Raw genomic sequence first — 12,383 nt, 5'->3', positions numbered from 1 at the left:
CTGGAAGTATGGAGCTATGGAGCTCTGGAAGTATGGAGCTATGGAGCCCTGGAGCCCTGGAGCTATGGAGCTCTGGTGCTATGGAGGTATGGAGCTCTGGAGGTATGGAGCTCTGGAGGTATGGAGCTATGGAGCTATGGAGCCCTGGAGCTATGGAGCTATGGAGCCCTGGAGCTATGGAGCTATGGAGCCCTGGAGCTATGGAGCTATGGAGCTCTGGTGCTATGGAGCTATGGAGCTCTGGTGCTATGGAGCTATGGAGCTCTGGTGCTATGGAGCTATGGAGCTCTGGTGCTATGGAGCTATGGAGCTCTGGAAGTATGGAGCTATGGAGCTCTGGAGGTATGGAGCTATGGAGCCCTGGAGCTATGGAGCCCTGGAGCTATGGAAGTATGGAGCTCTGGTGCTATGGAGCTATGGAGCTCTGGTGCTATGGAGCTATGGAGCTCTGGAGCTATGGAGCTCTGGAGGTATGGAGCTATGGAGCTATGGAGCTCTGGAGGTATGGAGCTATGGAGCTATGGAAGTATGGAGCTCTGGTGCTATGGAGCTATGGAGCTCTGGTGCTATGGAGCTATGGAGCTCTGGTGCTATGGAGCTATGGAGCTATGGAGCTCTGGAAGTATGGAGCTCTGGTGCTATGGAGCTATGGAGCTCTGGTGCTATGGAGCTATGGAGCTCTGGTGCTATGGAGCTATGGAGCTCTGGTGCTATGGAGCTCTGGTGCTATGGAGCTCTGGTGCTATGGAGCTATGGAGCTCTGGTGCTATGGAGCTATGGAGCTCTGGAGGTATGGAGCTCTGGAGGTATGGAGCTCTGGAGGTATGGAGCTTTGGAGCCCTGGAGCTCTGGAGGTATGGAGCTATGGTGCTATGGAGCTCTGAAGCCATGGAGCTCTGGTGCTATGGAGCTCTGGAGCTCTGGAGGTATGGAGCTCTGGAGGTATGGAGCTATGGAGCCCTGGAGCTCTGGAGGTATGGAGCTATGGTGCTATGGAGCTCTGAAGCCATGGAGCTCTGGTGCTATGGAGCTCTGGAGCTCTGGAGGTATGGAGCTCTGGAGGTATGGAGCTATGGAGCCCTGGAGCTCTGGAGGTATGGAGCTATGGTGCTATGGAGCTCTGAAGCCATGGAGCTCTGGTGCTATGGAGCTCTGGAGCTCTGGAGGTATGGAGCTCTGGAGGTATGGAGCTCTGGAGGTATGGAGCCCTGGAGCTCTGGAGGTATGGAGCTATGGTGCTATGGAGCTCTGAAGCCATGGAGCTCTGGTGCTATGGAGCTCTGGAGGTATGGAGCTCTGGAGGTATGGAGCTCTGGAGGTATGGAGCTATGGAGCCCTGGAGCTCTGGAGGTATGGAGCTATGGTGCTATGGAGCTCTGAAGCCATGGAGCTCTGGTGCTATGGAGCTCTGGAGGTATGGAGCTCTGGAGGTATGGAGCTCTGGAGGTATGGAGCTATGGAGCCCTGGAGCTCTGGAGGTATGGAGCTATGGTGCTATGGAGCTCTGAAGCCATGGAGCTCTGGTGCTATGGAGCTATGGAGCTCTGGTGCTATGGAGCTATGGAGGTATGGAGCCACCAGCCAGCACCCTCCGTGGCTGGATCAATGGAAGTGTTTTAGGTACCAGGCAGCCAAAGGGCCGAGGCCTCACGCTCGACCACGCCGGCGCAGAGTTCCAGCCGCTCGGATAAGCTCTGTCACTCACCCGCCGCGCAGCCACCGGTAACGGGGAAATGTCGCCGCCTGGCGGACACGCCGTTGTAAATGAATGGGCTTTCGCACTTAGTGCAATTTTCGCCAACTCTCTGACTTAGAGCTATGGAAGTATGGAGCTATGGAGCCACCAGCCACCCAGGCTGGAGCTATGGAGCTCTGGAGGTATGGAGCTCAGGTGCTATGGAAGTATGGAGCTATGGAGCTATGGAAGTATGGAGCTATGGAGCTATGGAGCTCTGGAAGTATGGAGCTATGGAGCTCTGGAGGTATGGAGCTATGGAGCCCTGGAGCCCTGGAGCTATGGAGCTCTGGTGCTATGGAGGTATGGAGCTCTGGAGGTATGGAGCTCTGGAGGTATGGAGCTATGGAGCTATGGAGCCCTGGAGCTATGGAGCTATGGAGCCCTGGAGCTATGGAGCTATGGAGCCCTGGAGCTATGGAGCTATGGAGCTCTGGTGCTATGGAGCTATGGAGCTCTGGTGCTATGGAGCTATGGAGCTCTGGTGCTATGGAGCTATGGAGCTCTGGTGCTATGGAGCTCTGGAGCTCTGGAAGTATGGAGCTATGGAGCTCTGGAGGTATGGAGCTATGGAGCCCTGGAGCTATGGAGCCCTGGAGCTATGGAAGTATGGAGCTCTGGTGCTATGGAGCTATGGAGCTCTGGTGCTATGGAGCTATGGAGCTCTGGAGCTATGGAGCTCTGGAGGTATGGAGCTATGGAGCTATGGAGCTCTGGAGGTATGGAGCTATGGAGCTATGGAAGTATGGAGCTCTGGTGCTATGGAGCTATGGAGCTCTGGTGCTATGGAGCTATGGAGCTCTGGTGCTATGGAGCTATGGAGCTCTGGAAGTATGGAGCTCTGGTGCTATGGAGCTATGGAGCTCTGGTGCTATGGAGCTATGGAGCTCTGGTGCTATGGAGCTATGGAGCTCTGGTGCTATGGAGCTCTGGTGCTATGGAGCTCTGGTGCTATGGAGCTATGGAGCTCTGGTGCTATGGAGCTATGGAGCTCTGGAGGTATGGAGCTCTGGAGGTATGGAGCTCTGGAGGTATGGAGCTTTGGAGCCCTGGAGCTCTGGAGGTATGGAGCTATGGTGCTATGGAGCTCTGAAGCCATGGAGCTCTGGTGCTATGGAGCTCTGGAGCTCTGGAGGTATGGAGCTCTGGAGGTATGGAGCTATGGAGCCCTGGAGCTCTGGAGGTATGGAGCTATGGTGCTATGGAGCTCTGAAGCCATGGAGCTCTGGTGCTATGGAGCTCTGGAGCTCTGGAGGTATGGAGCTCTGGAGGTATGGAGCTATGGAGCCCTGGAGCTCTGGAGGTATGGAGCTATGGTGCTATGGAGCTCTGAAGCCATGGAGCTCTGGTGCTATGGAGCTCTGGAGCTCTGGAGGTATGGAGCTCTGGAGGTATGGAGCTCTGGAGGTATGGAGCTATGGAGCCCTGGAGCTCTGGAGGTATGGAGCTATGGTGCTATGGAGCTCTGAAGCCATGGAGCTCTGGTGCTATGGAGCTCTGGAGGTATGGAGCTCTGGAGGTATGGAGCTCTGGAGGTATGGAGCTATGGAGCCCTGGAGCTCTGGAGGTATGGAGCTATGGTGCTATGGAGCTCTGAAGCCATGGAGCTCTGGTGCTATGGAGCTCTGGAGGTATGGAGCTCTGGAGGTATGGAGCTCTGGAGGTATGGAGCTATGGAGCCCTGGAGCTCTGGAGGTATGGAGCTATGGTGCTATGGAGCTCTGAAGCCATGGAGCTCTGGTGCTATGGAGCTCTGGAGGTATGGAGCTCTGGAGGTATGGAGCTCTGGAGGTATGGAGCTATGGAGCCCTGGAGCTCTGGAGGTATGGAGCTATGGTGCTATGGAGCTCTGAAGCCATGGAGCTCTGGTGCTATGGAGCTATGGAGCTCTGGTGCTATGGAGCTATGGAGGTATGGAGCCACCAGCCAGCACCCTCCGTGGCTGGATCAATGGAAGTGTTTTAGGTACCAGGCAGCCAAAGGGCCGAGGCCTCACGCTCGACCACGCCGGCGCAGAGTTCCAGCCGCTCGGATAAGCTCTGTCACTCACCCGCCGCGCAGCCACCGGTAACGGGGAAATGTCGCCGCCTTGTGGACACGCCGTTGTAAATGAATGGGCTTTCGCACTTAGTGCAATTTTCGCCAACTCTCTGACTTAGAGCTATGGAAGTATGGAGCTATGGAGCCACCAGCCACCCAGGCTGGAGCTCTGGAGCTCTGGAGGTATGGAGCTCTGGTGCTATGGAAGTATGGAGCTCTGGTGCTATGGAAGTATGGAGCTATGGAGGTATGGAAGTATGGAGCTATGGAAGTATGGAGCTATGGAGCTCTGGAAGTATGGAGCTATGGAGCTCTGGAGGTATGGAGCCCTGGAGCTATGGAGCCCTGGAGCTATGGAAGTATGGAGCTCTGGTGCTATGGAGCTATGGAGCTCTGGTGCTATGGAGCTATGGAGCTATGGAGCTCTGGAGCTATGGAGCTCTGGAGGTATGGAGCTATGGAGCTATGGAGCTCTGGAGGTATGGAGCTATGGAGCTATGGAAGTATGGAGCTCTGGTGCTATGGAGCTATGGAGCTCTGGTGCTATGGAGCTATGGAGCTCTGGTGCTATGGAGCTATGGAGCTATGGAGCTCTGGAAGTATGGAGCTCTGGTGCTATGGAGCTATGGAGCTCTGGTGCTATGGAGCTATGGAGCTCTGGTGCTATGGAGCTCTGGTGCTATGGAGCTCTGGTGCTATGGAGCTATGGAGCTCTGGTGCTATGGAGCTATGGAGCTCTGGAGGTATGGAGCTCTGGAGGTATGGAGCTCTGGAGGTATGGAGCTATGGAGCCCTGGAGCTCTGGAGGTATGGAGCTATGGTGCTATGGAGCTCTGAAGCCATGGAGCTCTGGTGCTATGGAGCTCTGGAGCTCTGGAGGTATGGAGCTCTGGAGGTATGGAGCTATGGAGCCCTGGAGCTCTGGAGGTATGGAGCTATGGAGCTCTGAAGCCATGGAGCTCTGGTGCTATGGAGCTCTGGAGGTATGGAGCTCTGGAGGTATGGAGCTCTGGAGGTATGGAGCTATGGAGCCCTGGAGCTCTGGAGGTATGGAGCTATGGTGCTATGGAGCTCTGAAGCCATGGAGCTCTGGTGCTATGGAGCTCTGGAGCTCTGGAGGTATGGAGCTCTGGAGGTATGGAGCTATGGAGCCCTGGAGCTCTGGAGGTATGGAGCTATGGAGCTCTGAAGCCATGGAGCTCTGGTGCTATGGAGCTCTGGAGCTCTGGAGGTATGGAGCTCTGGAGGTATGGAGCTCTGGAGGTATGGAGCTATGGAGCCCTGGAGCTCTGGAGGTATGGAGCTATGGTGCTATGGAGCTCTGAAGCCATGGAGCTCTGGTGCTATGGAGCTCTGGAGGTATGGAGCTCTGGAGGTATGGAGCTCTGGAGGTATGGAGCTATGGAGCCCTGGAGCTCTGGAGGTATGGAGCTATGGTGCTATGGAGCTCTGAAGCCATGGAGCTCTGGTGCTATGGAGCTCTGGAGGTATGGAGCTCTGGAGGTATGGAGCTCTGGAGGTATGGAGCTATGGAGCCCTGGAGCTCTGGAGGTATGGAGCTATGGTGCTATGGAGCTCTGAAGCCATGGAGCTCTGGTGCTATGGAGCTATGGAGCTCTGGTGCTATGGAGCTATGGAGGTATGGAGCCACCAGCCAGCACCCTCCGTGGCTGGATCAATGGAAGTGTTTTAGGTACCAGGCAGCCAAAGGGCCGAGGCCTCACGCTCGACCACGCCGGCGCAGAGTTCCAGCCGCTCGGATAAGCTCTGTCACTCACCCGCCGCGCAGCCACCGGTAACGGGGAAATGTCGCCGCCTGGCGGACACGCCGTTGTAAATGAATGGGCTTTCGCACTTAGTGCAATTTTCGCCAACTCTCTGACTTACAGCTATGGAAGTATGGAGCTATGGAGCCACCAGCCACCCAGGCTGGAGCTCTGGAGCTCTGGAGGTATGGAGCTCTGGTGCTATGGAAGTATGGAGCTCTGGTGCTATGGAAGTATGGAGCTATGGAGGTATGGAAGTATGGAGCTATGGAAGTATGGAGCTATGGAGCTCTGGAAGTATGGAGCTATGGAGCTCTGGAGGTATGGAGCCCTGGAGCTATGGAGCCCTGGAGCTATGGAAGTATGGAGCTCTGGTGCTATGGAGCTATGGAGCTCTGGTGCTATGGAGCTATGGAGCTATGGAGCTCTGGAGCTATGGAGCTCTGGAGGTATGGAGCTATGGAGCTATGGAGCTCTGGAGGTATGGAGCTATGGAGCTATGGAAGTATGGAGCTCTGGTGCTATGGAGCTATGGAGCTCTGGTGCTATGGAGCTATGGAGCTCTGGTGCTATGGAGCTATGGAGCTATGGAGCTCTGGAAGTATGGAGCTCTGGTGCTATGGAGCTATGGAGCTCTGGTGCTATGGAGCTATGGAGCTCTGGTGCTATGGAGCTCTGGTGCTATGGAGCTCTGGTGCTATGGAGCTATGGAGCTCTGGTGCTATGGAGCTCTGGAGGTATGGAGCTCTGGAGGTATGGAGCTCTGGAGGTATGGAGCTATGGAGCCCTGGAGCTCTGGAGGTATGGAGCTATGGTGCTATGGAGCTCTGAAGCCATGGAGCTCTGGTGCTATGGAGCTATGGAGCTCTGGTGCTATGGAGCTATGGAGCTATGGAGCTCTGGAAGTATGGAGCTCTGGTGCTATGGAGCTATGGAGCTCTGGTGCTATGGAGCTATGGAGCTCTGGTGCTATGGAGCTATGGAGCTCTGGTGCTATGGAGCTCTGGTGCTATGGAGCTCTGGTGCTATGGAGCTATGGAGCTCTGGTGCTATGGAGCTATGGAGCTCTGGAGGTATGGAGCTCTGGAGGTATGGAGCTCTGGAGGTATGGAGCTATGGAGCCCTGGAGCTCTGGAGGTATGGAGCTATGGTGCTATGGAGCTCTGAAGCCATGGAGCTCTGGTGCTATGGAGCTCTGGAGCTCTGGAGGTATGGAGCTCTGGAGGTATGGAGCTATGGAGCCCTGGAGCTCTGGAGGTATGGAGCTATGGTGCTATGGAGCTCTGAAGCCATGGAGCTCTGGTGCTATGGAGCTCTGGAGCTCTGGAGGTATGGAGCTCTGGAGGTATGGAGCTCTGGAGGTATGGAGCTATGGAGCCCTGGAGCTCTGGAGGTATGGAGCTATGGTGCTATGGAGCTCTGAAGCCATGGAGCTCTGGTGCTATGGAGCTCTGGAGGTATGGAGCTCTGGAGGTATGGAGCTCTGGAGGTATGGAGCTATGGAGCCCTGGAGCTCTGGAGGTATGGAGCTATGGTGCTATGGAGCTCTGAAGCCATGGAGCTCTGGTGCTATGGAGCTCTGGAGGTATGGAGCTCTGGAGGTATGGAGCTCTGGAGGTATGGAGCTATGGAGCCCTGGAGCTCTGGAGGTATGGAGCTATGGTGCTATGGAGCTCTGAAGCCATGGAGCTCTGGTGCTATGGAGCTATGGAGCTCTGGTGCTATGGAGCTATGGAGGTATGGAGCCACCAGCCAGCACCCTCCGTGGCTGGATCAATGGAAGTGTTTTAGGTACCAGGCAGCCAAAGGGCCGAGGCCTCACGCTCGACCACGCCGGCGCAGAGTTCCAGCCGCTCGGATAAGCTCTGTCACTCACCCGCCGCGCAGCCACCGGTAACGGGGAAATGTCGCCGCCTGGCGGACACGCCGTTGTAAATGAATGGGCTTTCGCACTTAGTGCAATTTTCGCCAACTCTCTGACTTAGAGCTATGGAAGTATGGAGCTATGGAGCCACCAGCCACCCAGGCTGGAGCTATGGAGCTCTGGAGGTATGGAGCTCAGGTGCTATGGAAGTATGGAGCTATGGAGCTATGGAAGTATGGAGCTATGGAGCTATGGAGCTCTGGAAGTATGGAGCTATGGAGCTCTGGAGGTATGGAGCTATGGAGCCCTGGAGCCCTGGAGCTATGGAGCTCTGGTGCTATGGAGGTATGGAGCTCTGGAGGTATGGAGCTCTGGAGGTATGGAGCTATGGAGCTATGGAGCCCTGGAGCTATGGAGCTATGGAGCCCTGGAGCTATGGAGCTATGGAGCCCTGGAGCTATGGAGCTATGGAGCTCTGGTGCTATGGAGCTATGGAGCTCTGGTGCTATGGAGCTATGGAGCTCTGGTGCTATGGAGCTATGGAGCTCTGGTGCTATGGAGCTATGGAGCTCTGGAAGTATGGAGCTATGGAGCTCTGGAGGTATGGAGCTATGGAGCCCTGGAGCTATGGAGCCCTGGAGCTATGGAAGTATGGCGCTCTGGTGCTATGGAGCTATGGAGCTCTGGTGCTATGGAGCTATGGAGCTCTGGAGCTATGGAGCTCTGGAGGTATGGAGCTATGGAGCTATGGAGCTCTGGAGGTATGGAGCTATGGAGCTATGGAAGTATGGAACTCTGGTGCTATGGAGCTATGGAGCTCTGGTGCTATGGAGCTATGGAGCTCTGGTGCTATGGAGCTATGGAGCTATGGAGCTCTGGAAGTATGGAGCTCTGGTGCTATGGAGCTATGGAGCTCTGGTGCTATGGAGCTATGGAGCTCTGGTGCTATGGAGCTATGGAGCTCTGGTGCTATGGAGCTCTGGTGCTATGGAGCTCTGGTGCTATGGAGCTATGGAGCTCTGGTGCTATGGAGCTATGGAGCTCTGGAGGTATGGAGCTCTGGAGGTATGGAGCTCTGGAGGTATGGAGCTTTGGAGCCCTGGAGCTCTGGAGGTATGGAGCTATGGTGCTATGGAGCTCTGAAGCCATGGAGCTATGGTGCTATGGAGCTCTGGAGCTCTGGAGGTATGGAGCTCTGGAGGTATGGAGCTATGGAGTCCTGGAGCTCTGGAGGTATGGAGCTATGGTGCTATGGAGCTCTGAAGCCATGGAGCTCTGGTGCTATGGAGCTCTGGAGCTCTGGAGGTATGGAGCTCTGGAGGTATGGAGCTATGGAGCCCTGGAGCTCTGGAGGTATGGAGCTATGGTGCTATGGAGCTCTGAAGCCATGGAGCTCTGGTGCTATGGAGCTCTGGAGCTCTGGAGGTATGGAGCTCTGGAGGTATGGAGCTCTGGAGGTATGGAGCTATGGAGCCCTGGAGCTCTGGAGGTATGGAGCTATGGTGCTATGGAGCTCTGAAGCCATGGAGCTCTGGTGCTATGGAGCTCTGGAGGTATGGAGCTCTGGAGGTATGGAGCTCTGGAGGTATGGAGCTATGGAGCCCTGGAGCTCTGGAGGTATGGAGCTATGGTGCTATGGAGCTCTGAAGCCATGGAGCTCTGGTGCTATGGAGCTCTGGAGGTATGGAGCTCTGGAGGTATGGAGCTCTGGAGGTATGGAGCTATGGAGCCCTGGAGCTCTGGAGGTATGGAGCTATGGTGCTATGGAGCTCTGAAGCCATGGAGCTCTGGTGCTATGGAGCTATGGAGCTCTGGTGCTATGGAGCTATGGAGGTATGGAGCCACCAGCCAGCACCCTCCGTGGCTGGATCAATGGAAGTGTTTTAGGTACCAGGCAGCCAAAGGGCCGAGGCCTCACGCTCGACCACGCCGGCGCAGAGTTCCAGCCGCTCGGATAAGCTCTGTCACTCACCCGCCGCGCAGCCACCGGTAACGGGGAAATGTCGCCGCCTTGTGGACACGCCGTTGTAAATGAATGGGCTTTCGCACTTAGTGCAATTTTCGCCAACTCTCTGACTTAGAGCTATGGAAGTATGGAGCTATGGAGCCACCAGCCACCCAGGCTGGAGCTCTGGAGCTCTGGAGGTATGGAGCTCTGGTGCTATGGAGCTCTGAAGCCATGGAGCTCTGGTGCTATGGAGCTATGGAGCTCTGGTGCTATGGAGCTATGGAGCTATGGAGCTCTGGAAGTATGGAGCTCTGGTGCTATGGAGCTATGGAGCTCTGGTGCTATGGAGCTATGGAGCTCTGGTGCTATGGAGCTATGGAGCTCTGGTGCTATGGAGCTCTGGTGCTATGGAGCTCTGGTGCTATGGAGCTATGGAGCTCTGGTGCTATGGAGCTATGGAGCTCTGGAGGTATGGAGCTCTGGAGGTATGGAGCTCTGGAGGTATGGAGCTATGGAGCCCTGGAGCTCTGGAGGTATGGAGCTATGGTGCTATGGAGCTCTGAAGCCATGGAGCTCTGGTGCTATGGAGCTCTGGAGCTCTGGAGGTATGGAGCTCTGGAGGTATGGAGCTATGGAGCCCTGGAGCTCTGGAGGTATGGAGCTATGGTGCTATGGAGCTCTGAAGCCATGGAGCTCTGGTGCTATGGAGCTCTGGAGCTCTGGAGGTATGGAGCTCTGGAGGTATGGAGCTCTGGAGGTATGGAGCTATGGAGCCCTGGAGCTCTGGAGGTATGGAGCTATGGTGCTATGGAGCTCTGAAGCCATGGAGCTCTGGTGCTATGGAGCTCTGGAGGTATGGAGCTCTGGAGGTATGGAGCTCTGGAGGTATGGAGCTATGGAGCCCTGGAGCTCTGGAGGTATGGAGCTATGGTGCTATGGAGCTCTGAAGCCATGGAGCTCTGGTGCTATGGAGCTCTGGAGGTATGGAGCTCTGGAGGTATGGAGCTCTGGAGGTATGGAGCTATGGCCCTGGAGCTCTGGAGGTATGGAACTATGGTGCTATGGAGCTCTGAAGCCATGGAGCTCTGGTGCTATGGAGCTATGGAGCTCTGGTGCTATGGAGCTATGGAGGTATGGAGCCACCAGCCAGCACCCTCCGTGGCTGGATCAATGGAAGTGTTTTAGGTACCAGGCAGCCAAAGGGCCGAGGCCTCACGCTCGACCACGCCGGCGCAGAGTTCCAGCCGCTCGGATAAGCTCTGTCACTCACCCGCCGCGCAGCCACCGGTAACGGGGAAATGTCGCCGCCTTGTGGACACGCCGTTGTAAATGAATGGGCTTTCGCACTTAGTGCAATTTTCGCCAACTCTCTGACTGGAGCTATGGAAGTATGGAGCTATGGAGCCACCAGCCACCCAGGCTGGAGCTATGGAGCTCTGGAGGTATGGAGCTCTGGTGCTATGGAAGTATGGAGCTATGGAGCTATGGAAGTATGGAGCTATGGAGCTATGGAGCTCTGGAAGTATGGAGCTATGGAGCTCTGGAGGTATGGAGCTATGGAGCCCTGGAGCCCTGGAGCTATGGAGCCCTGGAGCTATGGAGCTATGGAGCTATGGAGCCCTGGAGCTATGGAGCTATGGAGCCCTGGAGCTATGGAGCTATGGAGCTCTGGTGCTATGGAGCTATGGAGCTCTGGTGCTATGGAGCTATGGAGCTCTGGTGCTATGGAGCTATGGAGCTCTGGTGCTATGGAGCTATGGAGCTCTGGAAGTATGGAGCTATGGAGCTCTGGAGGTATGGAGCTATGGAGCTCTGGAGGTATGGAGCTATGGAGCCCTGGAGCTATGGAGCCCTGGAGCTATGGAAGTATGGAGCTCTGGTGCTATGGAGCTATGGAGCTCTGGTGCTATGGAGCTATGGAGCTCTGGAGCTATGGAGCTCTGGAGGTATGGAGCTATGGAGCTCTGGAGGTATGGAGCTATGGAGCTATGGAAGTATGGAGCTCTGGTGCTATGGAGCTATGGAGCTCTGGTGCTATGGAGCTATGGAGCTCTGGTGCTATGGAGCTATGGAGCTATGGAGCTCTGGAAGTATGGAGCTCTGGTGCTATGGAGCTATGGAGCTCTGGTGCTATGGAGCTATGGAGCTCTGGTGCTATGGAGCTATGGAGCTCTGGTGCTATGGAGCTATGGTGCTATGGAGCTCTGGTGCTATGGAGCTATGGAGCTCTGGTGCTATGGAGCTATGGAGCTCTGGAGGTATGGAGCTCTGGAGGTATGGAGCTCTGGAGGTATGGAGCTTTGGAGCCCTGGAGCTCTGGAGGTATGGAGCTATGGTGCTATGGAGCTCTGAAGCCATGGAGCTCTGGTGCTATGGAGCTATGGAGCTCTGGTGCTATGGAGCTATGGAGGTATGGAGCCACCAGCCAGCACCCTCCGTGGCTGGATCAATGGAAGTGTTTTAGGTACCAGGCAGCCAAAGGGCCGAGGCCTCACGCTCGACCACGCCGGCGCAGAGTTCCAGCCGCTCGGATAAGCTCTGTCACTCACCCGCCGCGCAGCCACCGGTAACGGGGAAATGTCGCCGCCTTGTGGACACGCCGTTGTAAATGAATGGGCTTTCGCACTTAGTGCAATTTTCGCCAACTCTCTGACTTAGAGCTATGGAAGTATGGAGCTATGGAGCCACCAGCCACCCAGGCTGGAGCTCTGGAGCTCTGGAGGTATGGAGCTCTGGTGCTATGGAAGTATGGAGCTCTGGTGCTATGGAAGTATGGAGCTATGGAGGTATGGAAGTATGGAGCTATGGAAGTATGGAGCTATGGAGCTCTGGAAGTATGGAGCTATGGAGCTCTGGAGGTATGGAGCCCTGGAGCTATGGAGCCCTGGAGCTATGGAAGTATGGAGCTCTGGTGCTATGGAGCTATGGAGCTCTGGTGCTATGGAGCTATGGAGCTATGGAGCTCTGGAGCTATGGAGCTCTGGAGGTATGGAGCTATGGAGCTATGGAGCTCTGGAGGTATGGAGCTAT

This window comes from Syngnathus leptorhynchus, chromosome 7, assembly GCF_054491065.1.
Source record: "Syngnathus leptorhynchus isolate UIUO chromosome 7, UIUO_Slep, whole genome shotgun sequence".
NCBI lineage: Eukaryota > Metazoa > Chordata > Actinopteri > Syngnathiformes > Syngnathidae > Syngnathus > Syngnathus leptorhynchus.
This window is presented reverse-complemented; position numbering follows the sequence as displayed.